Source organism: Chlorocebus sabaeus, chromosome 9 (assembly GCF_047675955.1).
Source record: "Chlorocebus sabaeus isolate Y175 chromosome 9, mChlSab1.0.hap1, whole genome shotgun sequence".
In the NCBI taxonomy this organism is placed as follows: domain Eukaryota; kingdom Metazoa; phylum Chordata; class Mammalia; order Primates; family Cercopithecidae; genus Chlorocebus; species Chlorocebus sabaeus.
Window position 1 is genome coordinate 93,747,797 of NC_132912.1, and position 25,881 is coordinate 93,773,677.

The 25,881-nt window shown below is 41.6% G+C and overlaps 1 long non-coding RNA gene across 1 annotated transcript in view; it reads left to right on the top strand.

Moving 5' to 3' along the window:
• The window catches only part of LOC140712513 (uncharacterized), a 43,815-nt gene that overhangs the window by 12,601 nt on the left and 5,333 nt on the right, over positions 1-25,881 (top strand). The window contains exon 4 of the long non-coding RNA XR_012094116.1: positions 24,497-24,582. This is a non-coding gene — a long non-coding RNA (uncharacterized lncRNA). The remainder of the gene's footprint in view (positions 1-24,496; positions 24,583-25,881) is intronic.

Genomic DNA, 25,881 nt, shown 5'->3' on the forward strand with positions numbered 1-25,881 from the left:
TTTTTACTACCTTATCCAAACTACTTGCCACTTTTCCACTTACTAAGTTCAATCAATATAGAGGACCTGAATGATGCTCTCTGGAATGTCAATATGATCACGGCCCTTTGGACTTCATTGTAACAGAGAACAGGAGATATTCCTGGGACCTAATCCTAGATAAAACAGTGGATATGTGCCACTCTCCAGCCTGAAAAAAAAATCAAGCTATTTTTTATTCTTTTTATTGGTATTTGTTGAAGAAAAAGATTTTACCAGATTAATTGCAAGTAGAAGCCCTATGATTATTTTATAGATGAAGCCCCTAGTAGAAGCCCCATGATTATTTTATAGATGAAGAAACTGAATCTCTGGAGGGTTATAAAACTCCAAGCATTGACCAGACTAGGGTACCACACTACAGGATCAGAGATATCTGGGCCATCATAAAGTGGCCCAAAGTTACCTGGAGAGAGAGAAAAAAAAATGTTGAAGGAAAACTGCTGACAGATTTTGCTTGCTGCACAGAGAATCCTAGATCCTGGTGCTGAGGGTGCTTTGGAAGTCATCTAGCACAACCTCTTACCCTGACAATGAAGTCCCTCTGGCACAGTGTTGGATTTAAGGTTATGCGTTTCATATAGTGAGGAGGGAAAAACACAGGGGTGCAGGTTTGGAGACATACTGTATCTGACAGCTATTGCTGTTAATAAACCACCCCAAAACTTAACAGCTTAAACAACACTTTTTATTATTTTCTTTGAACCTATAGGGTTGGCTGAGGGGTTATACTACGTTGAGCTGGGATCAGGAGGGTCTACTTGCTCATATGTCTGTAATCAGCAGCTGGCCAGCTGCAGGTTGGCTAGCTGGATGGCTTGCTGATCTCAGCTGGGCTCTCTCACTCATCTGCGAACAGCTGGGTTGGCCTGGTCGTTCTCTGTCTGTCTCATTCTCTAGGCTACCCAAGCATATTCTTGTGGTAAAGTCAGAGAAACAAGAAGGTATAAGGGCAAGAAGCATAATTGGTTTGTATTCCATATGTTAACAAATGGAGTAACAATGGCTCATTAGCCAAATAAGTCATATGAGTGCAAAGTCTGGCAGAGCAGAGTGCCTTGGCCACAATGGGAGCAATGAAGACTCAGGCAGGGCCTTGATGCAGGCAATCTAACACAAATAACTCAATTCCAATCCTAGCCATGGCACTTATCAGATAACTCACTTTTCTGAGCCTAAGTTCCCCTAACTAAAAAAAATGAACAATAATAATATCTATTTCAAAGCATATTATAATGATCAAATAATTTTTTTTTTTTTTTTTTTTTTGAGATGGAGTCTCGCTCTGTCACCCAGGCTGGAGTGCAGTGGCCGGATCTCAGCTCACTGCAAGCTCCGCCTCCCGGGTTCACGCCATTCTCCTGCCTCAGCCTCCGGAGTAGCTGGGACTACAGGCGCCTGCCACCTCGCCCGGCTAGTTTTTTGTATTTTTTAGTAGAGACGGGGTTTCACCGTGTTAGCCAGGATGGTCTCGATCTCCTGACCTCGTGATCCGCCCATCTCGGCCTCCCAAAGTGCTGGGATTACAGGCGTCAGCCACCGCGCCCAGCCTGATCAAATAATATTTATATAATGTATCTAGTATAGTGCTTGGAACATGAGGGATGTGAAAAAATGGATGGTTCTTCTGATTATAAAGAGAGGTGTCTGAGTTGATATGCCTTTTGCTCTCTACAACTCAGGATGCTCTGTGGAGGCCGCCAAGGTAGCCCAAAGCTAGAGTCTCTCCCTAAACACTTGGTCAAGGGAGGCTGACCTTCTGAGGACCCACACTGGCCACAGCTAAAGGGTCTTAGGACTTTGGGGACTGAAGCTTACCACATCCCTGGGATGTGATATTCTCCAATGTGCTGTCCCCATCCTGGCCCAGCCACCAGATGGAGATGATGGGGAAAGCTCTGTGCCTCCTTCTGAAAAAGGCAGTATGAGTATTGGTAAGAGTCAGGCAGGCTAGTGTTTAAAGTTCGACTTGGTCACTTACTGGCTGTGTAACTTTGGGCAACTTAGGTAACGTCTTTCATCTCAGTTGTGTTCTATTCCACAGGCCTTTTGTGGGCACTAATAAGGTGACATCTGTTTGGGATACAGCATTACAAGGATGATGTATATGTGGGGAAATGGAGGGTTGGAGACAGAGATAATGATCAGGAAGACATGGGCATGATTCTGTTTTTCCCTATGGATGAGAACATGGTCTGCCTGACAGCAAGTTTAGTTCAACAACCAGGAGAATCCAATATTTGTAAACATGTCCTTAAATATAAACACACAGATTTTAAAAAATTATTAAACTTCAAGTTCTAGGTACATGTGCACAATGTGCACGTTTGTTACATAGGTATACACATGTGCCATGTTGGTTTGCTGCATCCATCAGCTTGTCATTTATATTAGGTATTCATTCTAATGTTATTCCTCCCCCAGTCCCCCACGCTCAGCAGGTCCTGGTATGTGATGTTCCCCGCCCTGTGTCCAGGTGTTCTCATTGTTCAGTTCCCACCTATGAGTGACAACATGCGGTGTTTGGTTTTCTGTTCTTGTGATAGTTTGCTGATAATGATGGTTTCCAGCTTCACCCATGTCCCTGCAAAGGACATGAATTCATCCTTTTTTATGGCTGCATAATACTCCATGGAGTATATGTGCCACATTTTCTTAATCCAGTCTATCATTGATGGACATTTGGGTTGGTTCCAAGTCTTTGCTAATGTGAATAGAAGCACATAGATTTTAACTGCATTTTTTGCAGAATAGTAATGCAACCTCAGGCATAAAAATGTGATGGCAGAGCAAGCCAAGAGCTTCAGATCTGTACAGACTTTGCTTTGTATGCATGCTGTCACCAGAAGTTCACTACTTGTTAGAGACTCTGGAGGCCAGGATCAAGTCTACAGATATGAAAACTGTACCTCGTCCCACCCTGTTGTGCTATCTGCTTCTCAAAGTTCCTGTATTCTTGGTTAGATAAATCAGGCATATAAGATAAGCACATGGTGTATTTAAATCTATTTTTTCTTTGCTTATCCATCTACGACCCACCATAACTGCTGCAGCATACAAAACACTTAGCATAGTACACAACACTTAGAGTAGTACAAAACACTTAGTATAGTACAAAACCCAGGAAGAGCACTCAGTCAATGTTGGCTCCTTCAAACCCTCCATTTCAGGGAGATAAGAACATCATGGTTAGATTCTGTACTTTCTCATCACTTTTAGTTATTGGAACAGCCTTTTAGTTATTGGAACACTTTTAGTTATTGGAACCAGGATCTTAAAACTTAAATCTGGCTGGGCGCAGTGGTGCACGCCTGTAATCCTAGCACTTTGGGAGGCCAAGGCGGGTGGATCACGAGGTCAAGAGATCGAGCCCATCCTGGCAAACATGGTGAAACCCCGTCTCTACTAAAAATACAAAAATTAGCTGGGCGTGGTGGTCCATGCCTATAGTCTCAGCTACTCGGGAGGCTGAGGCAGGAGAATCACTTGAACCCAGGAGGCAGAGGTTGCAGTGAGCCAAGATCATGCCATTGTACTCCAGCCTGGCGACAGAGCAAGACTCTGTCTCAAAACAAACAAACAAACAAACAAACAAACAAACAAACAAACAACAACAATAAAAACCTTAGACCTATTCATTTTGAAACAGCCATGCCTTGTTCAATTCAAAGTTCTCTTCCTCCCAACCCTGCTGCCCAGCTCAGGCTGCTCTGGGGGCTCTGGTTGCCTGGGATGGAACAGTGGGATGGAGGGAGATATGCAGCTGAAGAATGGTCCACTGTTCACTTCTCTGCACTTAGTTTTCTGGTACTGGGATGTGGGACAGAGAAACGATAAGCCCCACAAGACAACCTCTCCAGATGTGGTCCCTCTGGCAAACTCGTCTCCTGAATCCATGTTCCTTGTCCAGGGATTGGACAAATTGGAAACACAAGGAACCTCACTGGCCAGTTATTCAGTCCCAAGCAGCCCCTTCGACACCCAAAAAGCGTTAGTAACCCCTTTCAAAAACCCATTTTCTCCACCAGCTAGGGGCCTCGTGCCTTGTTTTTCTCTGTGCCCTTGACTGTGGTGGCCCAGAAGCCCTGGAGCTCCTTCCTCTGCCCAACCTTATCTCTTCTCTGGAGACTTTGGCACATGAGGAATTGATTTTTTTCTGCCTTTAGAGAAATGAAAACCTGAGGGAGATGTTCTTTGCCCTCTTTTTCTCCCTATCCTGCCTCTGATCTCGCCCCAGGGCTCATCTACCACTGGATCAGCATATCAAGAGGCTGAGCAGACATTCAGCTAGGGATGGAAATGACCATCGGCCCACCGTAGTTTACAAGGCAGTTCTCTTGGGCATCACTTCAGTGCCTGTAGGGAAAAACTAGTTGGTGGCCTTCTTCTTGAGAGGGGGGCAGCCTCGCTTTAAATATGAAGGGTTTCCCCAAAAGCAACCTCTTTCCTCTATAAGTCAGCTTATATCTCTCCTCCCCAAGGAGCCCCAGGGTAGCCTCTACTGTACTCTGTGGTCAGTGGTGACAAGTGAGAAGGGCATCCTGCAGCCAGAAGTAGGACTTTCTTTGAATTCCAAGGACTTGGATAACTTACACCTCAATAGTTCATTATCTCTGTGTCGTAAATCAAAGTCAAGAGCAGGAAAAACTTCAGTCAATACTTCACAACATCCTATCACATAGAAATGAGTTGTTGGCAATGAAAAGACCCCCATTTGTCCCTAAAGACTTGCATCAAAGATGAGGTCCCTTGACCAAAGCAATTAGGGAAATTCCTACTGACAGAAGAGATGTAGAAACATCTGTTTCCCACTGATGTCAAGGCCGGGGTGGAGGCGCTGGCCTAAAATAACCTTTCCTGGGCCAAACAGCCTAATGGGACATTTAACCTCTCTGAGACTCAATTTCCTGATCTGTAAAATGACAATTGAATTAGTCTGTATGGCATTCCCAGTTCAGAGACTTTAAGAGTTAAGATAATGGAATGTGATGATACTGTATAAATAAAAGAAACAAGTATTTTTAAAAGCTATTTGGAAACCCCCTCCACAATTTGTGACTAGAGATATAATTCAGATTTATAACTGAAGATAATCTTTTCCTATCTCCCCAAATACTTGCAATTTACTTTTTAGCTTACTGTTGTATTCCATTGTGGATAAGCCAAATGTATTTTGTTCTGATTACATAAAAGCAAAACCAAGTAACTACTCCAATTAGGTAAGTAAAATGAACCTAGAGTGGTACAGCAAAGATGTAAATGAAAACTCACAAAATATAATAAACGACTCTAGTGACAAATGGATAAACAGCAATGATGTCTGTGTTCAGGACCATTAAAATGACCTTAAAACTAAAAGTGGAACCCAAGGGCAGACAGGACAGCAGGCCCCACAGGCACTGGCACCAGCAGCTGGGCCACCAGAGCATCCCTCTTGCCAGCGACCCAGGCACATGGCCTCTTATCTCTGCATATCTGCTTCCCTCTCATGATGAAGGGGTGTGGGCGGAGTGGACAAACTGATGAAAAAGTCTGCTACAAAGTGCAGCTATCTCAGTGAGGTTTTTCCCTAACAACACTGAGTCTTGGGTTTTAGCTACTGTGATTCTGGTTTTAATAGACTTTGCTGCTGTGGGATGCCTAAGAAGCTTAAATTTGGGGTGCCTTAGGATCACCAGTAAGAAAAACAAACAAACCAATAAAGATTTGGATAACAAGAGACAAGGTGATTGAAAACTGTCAACTCCCTGAAAGTTTTAAACTAGGCATGAAGCCTCCTGTGTCTCTCATTCGTCATGTTTCTGAAGACAGTTGATCTGTTGACTTAAACACATCATTTAAGAGAGTCAGCCGGAAATAACGACGGTGTGAGGACCTGCTACCCATGCTGAGTACTGAGAAAGAGCTAGCTCAATAAGAAAAAGTGGACCTTGGCCTATTACTCAGACATCTTTGGCTTAAAAAAATAATTTTCATATCTCACAATAATTTGGGCCAGGAGTTAGAAGGTTAGACCCTTGTTCAGGTTTGAGGCTAATTTTTCAGAAACCTTTTTCCTGGAGCTATTTGGTTAATATCCCAGAATCCCTTCCCTACTGCCTTCATTGGCTAAATGTTTTGATGTTTTGGAGAGTGCTAGAATCCTAGTTTCATCACTTACCATCTGTATGCCTTGTGTATGTGACTGAACCTCTCTAAGCTTCTCGTTATAAAGACTTAAATTGTTAGCTTTCTTTTTATGTCTATGCGATTTGGGGTTTTTGTTATATTTTTTAACTCTTTAAAAGCAGTATTTCTCACCTATGATACTTTGTCCTGTATCTTCTACCACCATTAGCATAAAGCCAATCTGGGAGACTGTGCTCAATAAATGTTGTTATTTTTTGATTTGGGCATAAATATTAATAATCATTTATTGAAAAGTCTCTCTGGGCAAGATATTGAGTCTTGTTACTACATGAGGGGAGACAGGAAGGACAAACAAGGAATGAGTTTTTCCTTAAGGAAGGTTCAATTCATTGTGGGGCCAGACAGGTATAGACATGCAGCAAACTACTTGGCAGGTCTTTCCTCTTCTCTCCCACAACATGTGACTCTAGGGAGTGATTTGGGAAGTAGAAACTGTTGGAACAGAGCTATTTTCTGGACAGACAAACCTGGCTTCCTGGATCCTGTTTCTACCGAGACACAGGAAGGGAGCTGCTGATGCTCATTCAATGCCCATGCCCCATTTTCCTAAAACAAACACATATTGGACATCAAAGCAGCTATGTAGTTCTTTTCTAGAACTTTCAGTTAGTTACCTTAAAGGTCCTAACTAGAGGCTGGGTGTAGTGGCTCATGCCTGAAATCCCAGCACTTCCAGAAGTTGAGGCAGGAGGATTGCTTGAGACCAGGAGTCTGAGATCAGCCTGAAGAGAATAGAAGACTCGGTCTCTACAAAAATAAAAACAAAACCATTAGCCCACTGTGGTAGCCTGTGCCTATAGTCCCAGGCTACTCAGGAGGCTGTGGGGGGCAGGGGGAAGATCACTTGTGCTCAAAAGTTCAAAACTGCGGTGAGCTGTGATTACACCACTGCACTCCATCCTGGTGACTGAGTGAGACCCTGTCTCTAAAAAATGAAAACCAAAAAAGATCCCAAGTAGAGCAAGCAGTGATAAGCAGGGCTGTGGAGAAGAAGAGAGTTATTCATGCTTTGTCGTCCTGGTCCCCCTCCTTCTCTAATCACCTTGCAGTCCTTTCAGCCTGCAGGGACCCGGGGCCTCATGGTGGATGCTCCCCTCTCCCTAGCTCTCTCTCTCTTCTGGCCAGTCCATGCTGATCTTGCAGAGTAGAAGGTGAGGTTGGGAGCAAGCTCTGGTTTCCATGGATGAGGGGAGAGGATGCGGCTGAAGGAGAACGGAATGAAAGTAGAGGGACAGAAAAGACAGACTTCCATTTCAGGTTACCATTAGTTTCCTCCTTAGTATTCTAAAATCTAACACTATTCGCCAGTAAGAGGACTTGCTTTCTTCCGATAATACCCCAGTAGCCTATGTGAGGAGATCCTATTCCCATCTGAACAGAACTTCGGTCCTCTGTCTTGTGAAATAATAACTCTGGACTTATGGAACTCAGGGAGTGTTTGTCCCCTCCATGCTCGGGGTTATTGTGAAGCTTTCTGGTGTTAACTGACAATAATGAATGCCTGTTATCCCTAATATCTCCCCTTCCCAGGTGGGGGAAAGGAGACAGAGAAGAGTAAAGTTTCAGCAACCTCGTAACAATGAAATACATGTGCCAATGTTAATTCTAGCAGTATCTTTCTATAGGAGTCCAAGAAGTGTTTGTCCCCCGAGACATTGTGGAAGACATTAGCAGATAGTTGAATCTGAATGTTGATTACACTGCTTTCTTCATGATTTCTAGAGAAACTGCTTGAGTGACACTTTCCTATATTCTGAGAGTACAGCACAAACCCAGTGTAATTGTTTTATTCATTTCTACCACTCCCTACTTTAGACTGTGAGACACTTGGTGACAAAGGCTGCCCTATCACCACTAGCAACTAAGGCATTCAACCTTCCAACTTGTCTCTGGCATACAACATTTTGTAAAAAGAAAAGAGGGAATCTTTTGCCTCCATTGTAAGTGTTTAATTGGTTCAACAGCATCCTCCCTACCACCCAAGCTCTCGGAGTTAAATATAAATTCAGCCCGTGATTGACGTGACAAAATATATACGAAGACAAATAAAAGACAGATTGCCTATCAGGTCTGAAGCAGGAAGGCCTGGGGATTCTAGCAACATTGGCTTGTCTGAAACAGCACAGAGTGAAGAGTATTATCATAACCAAGTGTGGTCAGGATAGCTGGACAACAGTAGCTGTATAAAAGGAAAGTCCAGAAAGCAAGCGCCTGCAATGTGTCTCTGGGGCTGACCCACGGTTGTGATTTATCTGTTCCTAGTTGCACTGACAGATGATTCAGCTCTTAAGAGCCCAAAGCCATAAAATACTTGAACCATACACACAATTTCATTTGTTCTGATTTTATTCTCCCTAAGCAGCTGATAAATTAAGATTTGATTTCCCATTTATTTTTCAATGGTTCACTTTGTTCTAAAAAGTTTATAAGGGGCTTATAAAAGTGTATATGCTTCAGTTTAAAAGTTAAAATGGAATGTAAATGGACACAGTGGGTTGTGGTTTTGCCTGCCTCATATCCATTTTACCTTTATTATTTTCTCTGGGGAAACGATCTACCTCTCAAGTGGAACTGGTACCATTTCATCACAAGTTCTGAGTGAAGGAGTGTAACCCACACCTGGCCTATCGGTAATTTCCATCCATCTGGTCTCAGTGGCTTGGCCAAGTGACTCACAGAAACTCAATCCTGGGGACTTTGTCAAAATGATAGGGAAAGAGAAACTCTTACACTGGCACTTTTTTTTTTTTTGAGACAGATCCTCCCTCTGTCCCCCAAGCTGGACTACAGTGGCTCGATCTCGGCTCATTGTATACTCTGCCTCCTGGGTTCAAGTGATTCTCATGCGTCAGCCTCCAAGTATCTGGGACTACAGAAATGCACCACTACACCTGGCTAATTTTTGTATTTTTAGTAGAGACGAGGTTTCATCATGTTGCCCAGACTGGTCTGGAACCTCTGACCTCATGTAATCTGTCTGCCTCGGCCTCCCAAACTGCTGAGATTACAGGTGCAAGCCACCATGCCCGGCCTCCACTGGCACTTCTAACTGTAGGATGATACAAGCCTAGTGTAGCCAGAGCCCCTAGACAGGGAGGCAGGAATATAAGAATGGAGTCAACACAGAAGAGAGAAGAGCTCTGAGATGGAGAGAGAGACAGATTATAAAGCTGAAATGTGAGACATTTTTGGTTTTGTTTGTTTGTTTTTTAGTTCCCAGATCCAACCATGGCTGCAGCTAGAATGATTCCTGGAATTTCTTAGTAGGTATCATATAGCCTCTTTCTCTTTTTTTTTCAATTATGTTGAGTTTCTGACCTGGCTGAAGGTCCTGATTAATTCAGTATATGAGAAAAGTAGGGTGAGAAAAATAAAAATAGTGAAGAAAAAAATGAAACTAGTAGTCAAGTGAGCACATATTCGCTAAAATGTTTGCCATGAATTCCAGGATACTTGCTGGTACAGGCTGATCCGTCTACTCAAACTTCACAGCCATCAGCACAGGGCCAAACCTGCTTAGTCATGTTGGCCAGAGTGTCCATAAGATTAAAACTAACCCAACTGCTCAGAAGAAATAAAACTATATTCCTGATTATGGTACTTGAAAAAAAATTCTACCTCGGGCTCCTTATAAGGAAGATGCTGTGTAAAATGGTGATTCATACCCTCAACCATATTCCTACAATAAACATGACAATGAATTAATGGATTTCATGGGACTGTTTCTTATAACATCCTGATGACAAAACACCAAAGCACAGTTTAATGAGAGCAGTTTTAAAGTCGGGAAATGATGCAGGCCACTTGTGTAGTCACTGCTAGAAAGGCTAGTCAGAACAAAGGTGACACCTCCAGGATAAATGAGTGTAGGCTTGTTACGGTTTGGATCTGTGTCCCTGCCCAAATCTCGTGTTGAATTGTAATCGCCAATGTTGGAGGAGGGGCCTGGTGGGAGATGACTGGATCATGGAGGCAGATTTCCCACTTGTGCTGCTTTCATGATAATTAGTGAGTGCTCATAAAATCTGGTTGTTTAAAAGCGTGTAGCACCTCCCTGCTGTCTATCTTGTTCCTGCTGTGGCCATGTAAGATGTGCCTGCTTCCCTTTCACTGTCCACCATGACTGAAAGTTTCCTGAGACCTCCTGAGGAGCTGCTCTGCTTCCTGTACAGCTTGCAGAACTCTGAGACAATTAAACCTCTTTTCTTTATAAATTACCCAATCTCTGATATCTCTTTATAGCAATGTGAGAATAGACTTATACAAGGCTCTACCCCTAGGTGACCAAATGGTTTAGGGCCATAAAGCCACTTAAAAATTCCTTTGCTTTGAGCAGCTGATCTAAGTCTTATATTCTATGGCAATGAATTGACAGAAATCTTTGTCTATTGAATCCATTTTTACTCTGATTCCAGAAAACCACATCTCAAGCAAAGAAAAGGTTGTTTGTCTTTCTCTTTCTTATGAGGGGAGTGGGCTGTGGGAGTGGGCTTCCCATCTAGTTTTCCTAGAAGAAATCCCTCTCTAAGTTAAAAGAGCCTTCCTGCCTACAATCTGGCTGAGATAGAAAATTTTTCATTTGTTTGTTTGTTTGCTTTGATATGACTGTCACCACTGAGTGACTAGCATGGAAATAGGCCCTGTGGGGTTGAAGGACAGTTCAGGCAGTCCCTGCTTGCTTACATAAAGTGTTGGAAAACACACCTGAGTTGGACATGTGATAATCACACAGAAATATATGTAATAAAAGTTTTCTGTTCCTACTGAGATGGAAAACTCTATAAAATCCCTAATAACACTTTACCCTCTGGATGCAATTTTGGAAGCTAGGTTTCTAGCATTTTGTATGTCCAACCAATTCTTCTCATTTATATGACCATTATTCGTTTTAAAAATGTATGAAGAGTTCATTTTAATAATCACAAATTTTAATTTGTTTCTTTTCTCTCTTGGGTTGTATTTCCATTCCATTTCTTCTGTATAATTTCATCCTAATATATTTTTAAATTTGAAAATTCTTTTGTTGATCGTTATCTTGAACAAATAAACTTTTGTAAATTGAAATTCATTATTTTTATTCTTGTGACTGTAAAGTTCTTAGTGTTAAAATTTTCATCTGGATTCAGTTAGCACACAATAGATATTAAAATCTGATTGATCAAAACAACAGAACTGTATTATAAGTTTTAGTGAGTACTTATTAAACATACGAAATAAAATTTTATTGAATAGTCCTCTCAATGAAACTTAACAGTACTATTTTTTCAGTTAGTTCATGTATTTATGGACAAATATCACTTATTGCTAGAATAAGAGGGTTCAACATCAATTCTATTTCTCAGTTTTGTTTTTATAAATATGAGCATTAAGAAACTTGGTTTACATAAATAATTAGATGGAAATTAGATGGAAAACATTTTGCTTTCTCAATGCAACTTAATCATTTGAGTGCCTTCGAAGTTATATTCAGAAAATCACATAGTGATTCATGTTAAAGTAATTTTTAATGATCTTTGAAAAAAATATGTGGCTCTCTTTTAATTTTCCTGAAGCAAAACACTAGACACCATAATGCTTGGGAAAAGATTTTTTTAAAATCCTGTCATTAAAGTCATTTACTTTTGAAAACTTTTATTTTTAATTGCCCCATTTTTCCAGCCCCAGACTTTTTCATACCCATAGTAAGTTCAGGTTGAGTGAGTGGCATGTACATAAGATAAGCATGACTGTGATAGGGGAATGGGAAATGGAGAACTAGCGTAATGTCTCCATTGCAGGTCAGTTTCATATGGAAATTAGGTATCTGGAAAAAGATTCCCTTAAAACTGATTATTTATACTCTTATATCCTTAGAAGGTCTCATGTACCTCTGGAAGTATGTGTATCTCAGTTTGAGGACCAATATTCTCGTAGAGACAAAAATATATAAAATTATATACAATGTGATACTTCCTGATGCTAAAAAAAAAATGCTATAAAAGGAAACATATGGTAAAAACCTGGAGGGAGAGTGCTATTGAGATAAGGCAAAGAGAGAGGCCCCTGTGAGAGGGGACACCTAACCTGAGCCTGAAGGATGAGCACAGTTGGCTTGCAGAGCTGGTCAGGCGCGTTCTAAGTGCTCCGGAGGAACAGCATGTGCAAAGGTCCTGTTGGCATGTAAGCTTGGCATGTTTGAGTGGCAGAAAGAAGATCTGTGGGGCTGGAGCATGATGACCAAGGGGAAGAGTGGAAGAAGGTGAGGTCCAGAAACGGGCAAGGCCATATTTACAAGGCCCTGAGGGATCTGCACATTATTTTCAGCATGATTCAAAGTCATCTGAGGTTTTAAGCAGGAGAATGACAAGAGCTGAGTTTTGCTTTAGAAATATCTTTCTGGGAACTATGAGGTAGGGGCAGTGGATGATAGGGAAGGAAAAATAAGCTAGCAAGTAGCAAGATAGCTATAGACTACTGCTGTCATCCACAAGGGAAGTGACTGCAGCTTAGAACAGGGGAGAACACTGAGGCTGATAAAAGGAACTCAATTTAGGAAAGTGTTTGGAGAAAAAGCCAACGAGAATTACTGATGGGTCGCATATGCAGTGTGAAGAAAGAAAAATAATCTACCTGTAGAATAAATTCTAGAGGTGGAATTGCTTAATCATGTCTATGACATATTTCAAAATCAAAAAAAAACATAAACTCTGAAGTACTGGGCAGATATTTTGGACGTGACAATATGTGATCAAGAACTCCAGTCTGAAAATCTACCTGGATAAGCAGTGATATGGACCCTACTCATGGGCCATTCTTCCGTATCACCATACATGCCCCAGGCAGTGAAAACTGCCAAATAAACCTTCTTAAAAATGAGGTCCATTTTCAAGGAACAACTCTTATTGACAGTTCTGGTCAGTCCAAAGTATGCAACTATCTAGTTTTAAGTGTTTTTTATTTAAATAATGCCACAACTATCTAGTCTTAAGTGCATTTTATTTAAATAATGCCAATAAGGAGTTGTGAAGTTAAAATTAATGTTTTGAAACTATCCATAATTTTTTAAATGAATTTTTTATTAACCTTGCAAGAGACATGATCTAAATTTTTATCCTCTTCTTGCTATAAAACATATTATAAAGTTGTTGTTACACAAAAAGTCAATCAAAGAACAAGCAGCCAATGTGTAGGGAAAAAGTATTACAGAGAGTTGTCAGGCAGGTAATTAATAAAGTTTAATGTTATCTTGCTTGACTTTGTGATTCTTGTGGTATTTTTCAGTAATTTAAAATTTGTAATTCATTGTAGTTTCCTTTTCTCAGACGAAACAAATACTTTCATACTAAATATGTATTTAAATTTTGTATTCTTTATGTGAAAGAGGGCTCCCTAAATTTTTTAAGCTTCAGGACCATAAAACCTGGAACTGCTCCTGGCAAGTGTCATCGCTCAATAACATAGGAAGGACATGACATGGAGCAAATGATTGTTGTTGTTTGGGGAGATGTAATGTAGGGGACAATTAATAGGGCTTTTTGGGCTAGGTTAAGTTAGAAATGTCCATTAACCATCTGAATGGATGTAGGCATGCTTTCAAGCAGGATGAATATATGCACTGTCATTGCTTCCTTTTTCTTTTTCTTTTTTAAAAAATTTTTATTTATTTATTTATTTTGAGACAGAGTCTTACACTGTCACCCAGGCTGGAGTGCAATGGAGTGTAGGATGATGGATCTGGAGCTCAAGAGTTCTGGGTTGGACATATAAGTTTGGGTATAATTAGTATCTTTAAGAGACTGTGAAGATTCCTAGGGAAAGAGTTTATACAGAAGGAAAAGAAAAGAAGAGGATTCCTGACAAAGCTCTGAGGTCCTCAACATAGAAATTTAGTATAAAAGCAGAATCAGCAAAGAGGGCCAAGCAGCAGCAGGCAATGCCATAGGAGGGAAACTAGGCAGGTGGTGGCCGAGAAACCTAGAGAAAGGATTCTATGGAAGAAGGGGAGTCAGTCAGGCCAAGCCCAGCTGGGAGGTTGTCTTAGTTCATTTAATGTTGTTATAACAGAATACCTGAATCTGGGTAATTTATAAAGAAAAAGGTTTAATTAGCTCATGATTCTGGTGGCTGGAAAGTCCAAGATTGGGCAGCTGTATCTGGTGAGGGGCTTATACTTCTATAACTCAAGGCAGAGTGCAGAGCAGAAGCAAGCATGTGCAAACAAAGAGGCCATGCAGGAGGAGCAATCTCACTTTATAACAACCTGCTATTGCAGGTACTAATCCATTCCTAAGAGAGTGAGAACCTACTCACAACATTAATCTATTCATGAGGGATTCGCTCCCATGAGACAAACACCTCCCACTAGGCCCCATCTCCCAATTCAACTGAACTGGCAATTAAACTTCAACATAAGTTTTAGTGAGGACAAACCACAACCAAACCATAGCAGAGGTCATGAAAGACAAAAGTGGGGTTGGTCAAGAGGCTCAGCCATTGGTGACTCTGACATGTGCCATTTTCTTAGAATGGTGGATGAACAACTCTGGAGAGAATTTAGGGGAGTCTGGGAGGTAAGGAAGCAATGGGCCTGGTACAGTGGCTCCCACCTGTAATCCCAGCACTTTGGGAGACTGAGGCAGGCAGATCACCTGAGGTCAGGAGTTCGAGACCATGCTGACCAACGTGGTGAAACTCCATCTCTTCTAAATATACAAAATTAGCCAGGCATGGTGGTGCATGCCTGTAATCCCAGCCACTTGGGAGGCCGAGGTAGGAGAATCGCTTGAACCTGGGGGGCAGAGGTTGCAGTGAGCTGAGGTCACACCATTGCACTCCAGCCTGGGTGACAGTGTAAGACAATGTCTCAAAATAAATAAATAAATAAATAAATAAATAAATTAATTAATTAATTAAAATTAAAAAAAAAGAAAAAGAAAAAGGAAGCAATGACAGTGCATATATTCATCCTGCTTGAAAATTTGGCTGCAAAGAGGAACAGAAAAGGGTGGTAGGAGCTGGAGAAGGTGTGGGTCCAAGGGGTGAATTTAGTTTTTTTTTAAATGAATAATATTAAGCATATTTGTTTGCAAATGGAAATGAGCAACTAGCAAGGAAAAATTGATATTGCAGGAAAGGATGGGGATAATTGCGGAATGATCTAGGGTTTGAATGGAAGTCTTTGCCTGATCTATTTTCTCTATACAACATGGGGAGAATTTGGAATCAGAGAATGACTATTCTGACTATCAGGGATGGGCACAAGAGAAGGAGTTATAAAGATTTGAGGTGAGAAAAGAAATGTGAGGTATTCTTGAAGGGAAACATGACTTTGCTATTTCTATACTTTATTACAAAACTCTTTAGGGGAGGCCCTGTGTGTTATACATTTATGGAAATCCCATAGAGTCAGCATAGCATCTTGCATACTGTAGGCCCTCAGTGTGCTCCTGTCGAGTAGGTGGATGGTTTGGATGAATGAGAAGTGCCTTGTAGGAATCCAAAGGAATAAATTAAAAGACTTCATCAAACGGAGGAAAATTTGAGTGATGAGAAGGATTCTAGATAGGAGGGTGGCATGAGTAAAGATGCAAGTGTAACTTCTCCTGGGGGGACTGTGCCTGGATCTGAGCAGAGATATGTGTGTTTGAGATGATGGGAGATGCATTCATATGTGTTGGTAGGATAAGCCCAAGTAGGTGATGCCTTGCAAGTAATGTTAAAGACTTTGGATTAGCATGTAATTAGCATGTAATGTGGTATCCAGGCTGGGACTTTTTGAAACTTAGTAAAACCTGGACAAACAGAACATTTAAAGCCACAAGTAGTTTTCAGTCATTCAAAACAAAGAAATTTAAACTAGAAAGATAAAGACTTCGGTTTTTTGGGATATCATCTCAAGAAGTCTACAGTACAAAAATGTAAAATAAATACTATTTTCTAAAATGCAGCTACTGTTAACCCCAAGAGGCTGGAGATTAGCCTAGAAAGTACCATTATTAAACTATTGTGTTATCATGCAAATGCCTGGTAGGGAATGGGGGACAGAGGAACATGTAACAGCTCAGTAGATGGAGGGCGGTATTTCTCTTGAAAGGAGTGAACATCACCACTGTCAATTGCCCTGGGAAGAAGTAGATCCTATGACAGGAAGTAAGGATTGAGAAGGTAGAGCACAGACTAGAGAGGAGGAGAAACTCATCTGTTTCTGTGGGCCTCTGGTGATGAGCCTGACCAGGCTTTGAGTACTTGCAGTGGTTGGCATGAGCGTGTACTTTGTAAGCAAGTCAACATTTAGGCAGAAGGCAGTGGGTTGGCCTGCAGATTCAGAGAAATCACATCTTACATTAGCTCTAAGTTCTCTTCTTGTGCTTCCCCAACCCTTGAGTCAATTTCAATTCACTTTTAGCCTGGCCTAAGCAAGGTGGTAGGGAGAGAAGAACATGCCTGGGACATGTTTGGGTCCTGGTGGTGAAGGGCAGAGCAGAGCCCTTTCCTGAGGCCTGAATGGTAAAAGCATCATACATGCCACCATGAGCCACAGAGCAGTGATCCTTTGGGATCACAGGCAGTAGTGGCAAAGGCATGAATCATTATTAAACATAAGAGTTTGTGATAGGCAATTTTCTGAAATAACTGAGGGAAACCACAGGAGCAGATGGTGGCCAAAGTTATAGTTTAGCAATTTAATGCAAAAAATCTTAGTGTTTAAGCAGGTGATGATAAGTCATTCCTCTATCCCTCCTCTCTGAATTTGGAACCTTTAGAGATTTAGATACAGGAGACTAAAGATGAAAACATCAGCTTTATTACTAGTAACACTGGCTTGGAAATTGTCATATAAACACGGTAAACAACCAGACAGCAGACACACTCTCTCTGTTGTGCCAATGTTCCTGGGGGAAACCACAAAGATAAGAATAGCAGCAGGTGTGTGGGTCCCCAGTGCCCACTGCCTTCTAAAGAAGAACAAAGTGATCAGTGGAATCAGACATCAACTTTCAGGAAAGGGACTCTGCCCCTTGGGCTGAGAAATTTTACAGCTGCATTAACAAAGAAATGTCAAGCCCTCCTCTGGAGTAAGTAGAGGTCAGAGTACAATATAAGGATAATGTACAGTTCTGGCATGGCAGCTCAGGGTTTGTGGGTGGGGGAACATGAGCCCCTCCCATTGCATAACCAGAAAGCTAGGTCTATGCCTGGCCATTGCTCCTGTGTACTGTGACAAATTCACAGTGTGAAAGAAAAATATCTTGGGCTCCCTAAATCACTGAACTAAAGGGAAAAGTCAAGCTGGAAACTGCTTAGGGCAAACCTGACTCCCATTCTATTCAAAGTTATCCCTCTGCTCACTGAGATAAATGCATATCTGATTGCCTCCTTTGGAGAGGTTAATCAGAAACTCAAAAGAATGCAACCATTTGTCTTTTATCTACCTATGACCTGGAAGCCCCCTCCCTGTTTCGAGTTGTCCCACCTTTCCAGACCAAACCAATGTTCATCCTACATATGTTGATTGATGTCTCATGTCTCTCTAAAATGCATAAAACCAAACTATGCTCTGACCATTTTGGGCACATGTCAGGACCTCCCGAGGCTGTGTCACAGGCGCGTGTGCTCAACCTTGCTTGGTAAAATAAACTTTCTAAATCAACTGAGACCTGTGTCAAATTTTCTGGGTTCACATTAGCATGACCTGTTCCCCCAGCGTTCATGATTGGGAAGCCACCGCCTTTCTCCTGGCCTGCTCAGAAGGCCGGGTCTGACCCTCGGGACTCACTGGGATTGGCCGCCTTCCACCCACAGCTATAATTCATTTCCAAGGAGCTTTGCATCCAGCTCCTTTTCTAGAAGGCTGATGAGTGAGAATCAGTCTTGGACACATTAGGGCTTACCTTTCTGAGCCACCCCAAATGAGCTTCCCACACCGTCTTCCCAAATTGTCCTTACCTTCTCAGATCTGCAGGCCTTCCAGCACAGAGGTAGGATCTGCCTGAATAAAGTTTACTGGTTGGAGGAGCAGAAAATGTATGTGTTCTGAAGCAAGATGCTGTGAAAGAGAAAACCCAGGAAAGGCTGAACTTCAGTCCTTCTTCCAGATCATCAGCTTAGTCATTCACCTACCCTTGGAAAGGGGAGCAAAGGATGGAGAAGCTGTCAGAAATATTCTAGTTTTTCCTCCTAGGGAGGGAAGCACAAGTTTCTTGTCTTCTTTGGAAATGTGCAGCAGCTTTGGATCAAAAATAAACTGGACATGGATGGATGGTGGTGATGGCTTCACAACAGTGTGAATGTATTAAATGCCACTGAACTGTACACAGAAAACCGGTTAAAATAGTAAATTTTATATTTTACTATAATCACCCAATCAATGTAAAAAAGGAACTGGATATAATCATGCTTTTGATTTTATTTTTGCTTTGTTTTGAATAGTTAATATATTCATACGGTTTTAAATGTAAAAAACACAAATGGCCCCTTCATCATCTTTTCCTAGCTAATGCAGTTTCTTCTTCAGAGGCAAACAATAAAAACAGCATTTTTGTATTCTTCCAGAGATATTTTATGCATTCTCTAGCAAATACTTGCTTTAAAAATTTTTTGACACAAATGGTATTATATGTTACACACTGTTCTGCAATTTGCATTTTAACTTAATGAAATTTCTTGGGGAATGCTCCATATCAGTGTTTCAGAATTCCAGCATTCACAGAGCTACACATTTTCCTAGAGCACAGATTTCTGTAGTTGGTTTAGCCAGTCCCCTTTATGGTGCAAATATAGATGTTTTTACTCTTTTGTTGTTCCAAACAGTGAATAACCTGTTATGTGTGTCATTTCTCACATTTATCTACTCATAAGATAAATTCATAGACATGGAATTGTCCAATCTTGGTTTTAATAGTTTTCATTATAGGCAAACTTGACTTTAATACTGTTGAGTAGACATTTGGAATGCAGTGCTAACTGACCAAGACCTCTAATCTGACTGGCTATCCAGAAAAGTGACGATATCTTTCCTACTCACAGATCATTGTTCCACAGTTTCATATGTGCACTAAGGTGGGAAAACCATCAAACAGACCCCAAGAAAATAATGTCCATTTTCAAAAAGCAACTCTTTCTGGCAGAGGTCTGATTAGTCCATAACATATAACTATCTGATTATAAGTGAGCTTTCTTAAAATAATTTTTAATATTTTTCCCACTGTAATTTTTCCATGTTTCTATGCATGCTATACATTTTTGTTTTGTAACAATTAAAGAGCCCTGACAGGTTAGCCAGAGAAAGTAATATTTATTATCTGCGTATTAAGGTGAGAAAACAAGGAACATAGGCCAAGGGAAACTGCCACTTGTCCAAAGTCACCTAGCAAGTTAGTGGGAGAGCCTGGACTAAAATGCAGGTCACAACCTAATCCCATGCTCTGTTCACTAATCTGTATTTGTCCTTTTTGCCAGTTCTCAAAAGTAAGTGAGCTGTTCCTGAAGCTATTAGGTCCAGGAGAGGTCTCAGTTTATGGGCAGCTGACGATGTCTCACTATGAAGAACTTGTCCTGACGGTGTGCAACTGTTGAAAATGAATAGCAGGGATCTTCCATAGGAGGTCCAGGAAGGCTGATATCTTCCAGGCTTGCCTATAGGCTTATGTGGCTCACATGCCAAGAGGGGAATAGGTAAGTCTGAGCTTGGAGGACGTTTGATGGTGCTAAGAAGAGAAGAACCAGGGGTGAGTGAACTTTGTGCAATGGGGAAAAATTTTTCACATTGTGTGTGCTAAAATGCTACAAACTATTAATACTGTCATGCTTTGCAAAACGATGTTTCAGCCAACAATAGATCACATATACTATGGTGGTCTCATAAGATTATTCTCGAGCTGAAAAATTCCTATTGTCTATTGTCTATTGACGTAGCCATCATAACATAGTACACAACGCATTATCCATGTGTTTGTGGTGATGCTGGTGTAAACAAACCTACTGCACTGCCAGTCATATGAAAGTGTAGCATGTACAATTATGTACAGTACATAATACTGGATGATGGTAATAAATGACTATGTTACTGGTTTATGTATTTACTATGCTATCATTTTTATTGCAATTTTAGACTGTGCTCCTTCTACATATAAAAGAACAAAATTAACTGTAAAGCAGCCTTGGGCAGGTCCTTCAGGAGGTATTCCAGAGGAGGGCACTGTTATCATAGGAGATGACAGCTCCATCCTGTTATCGCCCCAAAGACCTTCCAGTGGGACAAGATGTGGAGGTGGAAGACCGTGATATTGATGATCCTGACTCTGCGTAGTCCCAGGCTAATGTGTGTGTCTTAGTTTTTAAAAAAGTTTATAAAGTAAAAAACACCTTAAAATTTTTTATTAGAATAAGACTTACAGAATAAAGATATAAAGAAAGAAAATACTTTTGTACAGCCATAGAGCGTTTGTGTTTTAAGCTTAGTGTTATTACAAAAGGATCAACACTTTCAAAACATTTAAAAGTTTATAAAGTAAAAAAGTTGTAGTTGGCCGAGTGCGGTGGCTCACACCTGTAATCCCAGCGCTTTGGGAGGCCGAGGTGGGTGGATCATGAGGTCAGGAGTTCGAGACCAGTCTGGCCAACATGATGAAACCCCATCTCTACTAAAAATACAAAAATTAGCAGGGTGTGGTGGCAGATGTCTGTAATCCCCGCTACTCACGAAGCTGAGGCAAGAGAATTATTTGAACCCAGGAGGTGGAGGTTGCAGTGAGCTGAGATGGCGCCACTGCACTCCAGCCTGGGTGACAGAGCAAGACTCTCTCTCAAAAAAAAAAAAAAAAAAAAGTTATAGTTTAATTTTTAAGGTTAATTTATTATTGAAGAAAAAGTTTTAATGAGTTTAGTGTAGCCTAGGTGTACAGTGTTTATATAGAGTCTACAATAGTGTACAGTAATGTCCTAGGCTTTCACATTCACTCATCACTCACTGACTCACACAGAGCAACTTCTAGTCCTGGGAACTTCATTCACGGTGAGTGTCCTATGCAGGTGTATTACTTTGTATCTTTTGTACTATATTTTTACTGTATTTTTTCTATGTTTAGAAATGTTTGGATACACAAACACTAGTGTGTTACAAATGCCTACAGTATTCATTCCGTACAGCAACATGCTGTTGTAGGCTAGAAGCAATAAGCTACACCATGTGGCCTAGGTGTGCAGTAGGCTACACTATCTAGCTTTGTGTAAGTACCTTCTTTGAAGCTTGCACAATGACAAAATTGCCTAATGACACATTTCTCAGAACATAGCCCCATCATTAAGCTACGTGACTTAAACCCCTCCTATGCAATGAAAACCCAAGTGGCATAGAAGAAAACAGAAAACTCAAGCATTGCATACAGAGAAGCCATTCTTGGAACAGCAGACAATAGGCATTGTATTAGATCAGAGCAGCTCTGGGTATACCTATAGTCAACAGGAAATGTTCTCAAAGTCTGAACTTTGAGCTATAGCAGACAGAGAAACTAAGAATTCCTTGAGGCTAGTATTTCCAACCTTGATGTCTATTCTGAGTGTTTTAACAAACTGTCTCCAGATCTGGCTGGAGTAACACAGTGAAGGTTTGTGTCTGACCCATCACAATCGGGTATGGCTGTATGAGGGAGGTGTGAGGAAGGCTCTGCTCCACGCATTCATGGAAGTGGCCTTGATCACCAGCCTAGCACTTCACTGGCAGGGCTCAGTCAATGACATCTAGTGGCTGGGAAGCTGGGAAATGAGCTTTCCTTTGTGCTCAGAAGTAGGACTTGGGTGAACACATAGCAGTGTCTCTGCTCCATCCACATAAACTGGCTCAGAACTTGAATGGAAAGAGACACAGAAGAGGGCACCAAGTATATGAGAACTGGGACAGGGAAAGAAACAAAGATCTGAACAGGATCAGATAGAGATATTTGCCTATAGACAAGTCTTTGGTTAAAAGACCATGGAAATTGGTTCCAGAACTCTACCCTATATTATTTATGGCTTGTGGGACATAGAAATGTGTTCTGGTTACTTGTGTAATAAACTGCGCATACTTCTTTTTTCAGAGTTGGAGTTAATCACTCTCTGTTGGCGTTTTTTGCTGTCTTTACAAAGTCATGGGTTAAAGAACCCTACCGGGTACTTCTAACATGAGGTGTCTGGGCTAGGAGAGTCTTATCGGCAATTGAGGTCAAGATGCTTTGTCCAGAGGCACAGAGCAGAAAGGTTCTTGGTCCACAGACACCTTAAAACAAGGCCACCCTGGCCGGGTTTATTCCTTTGTGGTGGCCTACACATTTCTCATATCCTGGAAAAACTAGTGAGCAAGCAAGTGTCGACCTCAGAGTCCCTGACGGGGCTATTTTGAAACCACACACCCTGAAAACTCTCAGGGAAGTTAAAAAACAAACAATCATAACCAAGGCAGTTAAGCTGTTTTGAAAAGAGATGGAGCTTCATTACTTCAAACCCAAATTTCTGCAAGCCTGGCAACCACCTTACATCAAAATAAACGTACATCTGATAACTGAAATGTTTAAAAACACAGGTGAGCTCTATTCTCTGAAATATAAACCTTCTCTAACCTGAGAAATGTAAATACCTATGAAGGTGGGTCCATGAAGGGGCGGTTGATGAGGATGGGCCTATGTAAGAGCGTGTGTTGAGGTTGTTACTTGTATTTGTGTTACCCTGTGGATGTGTGTGTTTGTGTGTGTGTGAGAGAGATTAAGAGCAGGAAGAGGAAGGCAACTCACGTGGATCCATGTTTTTCATAACATTGTGTGAAACTCAAGTTAATTGACTGTAAAGAAACAGGAACCCACAAGTAACTGACATTAGTACTGCTGAAAGGCTCCCAGAAGACCTAACTCTTGCTGGCTCCGTAATCACAAGCACCTGCAAAGCTCTGCCTTCGTGGGGAGAGGGCAGAACACACCTGCTAGCCGACATCTGCCTGGAGGAAGGAAAGACAGAGCTTCAATCCTGAACACAGAGCGCAGGTCTCTCTTCTGTGCTTGGCTGTAATGCTCAGTTGCATTGTGCGTAGGTCTGCCTGCCAGCCTGCACTGAATTTTGCAGCACTGTTCCAGGGTTTACTAACTGCACTCTGTTCCCAAAGACCTGTTGCCCCTACCTGTGTGCTCCCAGAGGAATCTGGTTTCTATAACAACAGACCCCATCACCAGCATGGTGCACAAGGCCACCTGCCAATCTATGCTGATTAAGCCCAGCCCTCAGCCTGTCCCCTCTAGACATGTCACACCAATTCCCATTCACGCACCAGCACTGATCATCAGTATTTCCCAAGAGTGGAAAGGGGAAAACGGAGACTCAGTAAATATGTAAATAAAAGCAGAGGTTTTGTAAGCCATTCTAATCTTGATATAGTTTGCATTTCCTTCGCTGTTGCTTTATAAAAGCCCTTTTAAGCTTGCAGCAAGAAGAATAGGAAGTCAGCTGTCAATTGGCTTACTATGATGTTTTCTCAGTCATATTTTGAAAGAGAAGTTGAATTCAAGGTTTTCTAAAAATCTGCAAACAGCAGCATGCTGCATTTATGGAGATGACACCTTTTATGGGTTTTTCTCTTTCCTGGGTAAGATTTTTCTGAGAGACCACATTGGGAGAAGAGAATAGGTGAGGAGTTGCTCTGTGAGCTTGCTGCAATCTGGAAGGAATAAAGTTGCAGAAATAGGAAATCGGAAGCAGAAATAGGAAATAAGAAAGTCTTAAGGACTACGATTTTTGTATCGCAACTAGATTCACATTTGCAGCCATCCTTTTAACAAGACGAGCCACTCGACTAATGCGTGCTCTGAAGGAGCGAACAGAACTGACTAAACTAATGCAGAAGCAGGGGCTCAGTGGCTGCAGATTACATGAAAAATTGCCACTTGCAGTTGCAGGGCCCCATTGTGAGCATCAGTCCTCTGGGAGAATGCTGGGCTACTTCTTTCTTTGCCAATTGTAGTTGCTAAGAGCAGGTGACCTCACACACTGTTTTAGCAACTCTTACTGCTGGGAATTATTCTCTTGGGAAGTTCAGAAGCTGGCAAAATAAATATTTGTATTCACTCTGCTTATATTCTAACAACACTGACTAAAATCCTCTGCTTTGAAAAGGAAATATTCTTCCCAGGCAAATGCAACTGATGGAATAGATTCTCTGTGTGTGGCTTTGAAGGTGTTAAAATAATGATAATAATTGCTTTCATTTTGATAAGCTTTACAGGCTCCAGAGTTCTCTCACGAGTTCCATTTCATTTGATATTTGCAGTTACCATGTGAGGTAAGCAGAGCTGACCTTGACTGGCATCCCTATCAGAAGCTCAGTGGGATTAAATGACTTGCCAATGTCACAAGGTGAGAAGTTGACACAAATTGCAAGGCAAATATTCTGGCAAATAAGTTAGCAGGCTTTCTATTCTACCATTCTGCTCAACTTAAAAAATAATCCTGAGGATTTTTAAAACTGTAATGGCCACTCATGCACAAGCCCCTGGAATATTCACAGGCTGATGAAAGCAATCTATTTCGGTGATTCAGGGAATATTGAGCTGCTGGTTTGGAGCAAAAGCAGCTGATGCAAATAAGCGTGATATATTCATATATTCATCTGTTTGAAAGAAATCTGATGGCAGGAATTTTCTCCCAACAAAGCAGATTCTAGGATGTGCCAGCATCTGTACAAATGCATGTCATTCTTTGCAACCTCCATACTTATGGGGGACCACAGACTCCTTGAGTATGAAGACTAGGCAGAATCTTAGAGGTAATTTTATTCAACTTCATGCTACACGGGAGGAAAGCAGTTTCAGAGAGCAGCTTTTGCCCAGGTCACACATTTAATAGCTGTCAGAAGTAGGACAAGACCCCAGACCTCCAGATATCACACTCAGTTCAGAGTGACTCTTCTGAGTCCCTGGGAGGTTCCAAGTTACTACAGTACCACTAAATTATATGCACTGCAGTATTTTAGCAGATGAGTGCAGTAAGGCCTTTTAGCAGGATTTAGAGCAACAAAGGCTGAAATCAAAAGCTTTTGATTAGCTTAAAGTTGGTCTGAGAGTGGATCTCTCCAGAGTGCAGGTTCACTGAAAATCAGCGTCCTACAGCCTCAGCATTGGAGTGCGAAGCTGGAGTCGGCTGGTGCTTGGTGTGGTGTGATGGCTGGGGTAGGATTTGGCTCTGTGATCCTGTGCTTTCTACATGGCTTAGTTTATCAGCCAGGGCACAGTGTGAGTCCCAGAAAACCTGGCCAAAACAATCCTAACCCATGTAGCAAGGGGCTACGGTATTTATTCAGGGGCTTTCTCAGAAGGCTTTCCAAATAGTCCACTGGAAGGTCTATTTTCAAACCTCAGTCCAAGACCAAACCACTTAGAGTTATGTCAGCAGCTGTGCCCTAGGTGTCCCTGAGCTGTTGTCAGCAGGTTTCTAAAAGAACCACACTGGCTTGGGACTCGCACTGTGCCTCTGAAGGAAAATCCTGAGAGTAGGGTCAATAAGAAACTTTCCCTTACCTCTCTGCATCAGGAAATTGATCAGACAAAATAGGGTTGAGGGATGCTTCTACGGTGTAGCAGATACTGTGTGGTGTGCTGTACTGACCCATCTCAGGACAAAAGCAGATGATGGGAATGTGGCCTGCTGATGGCCCAT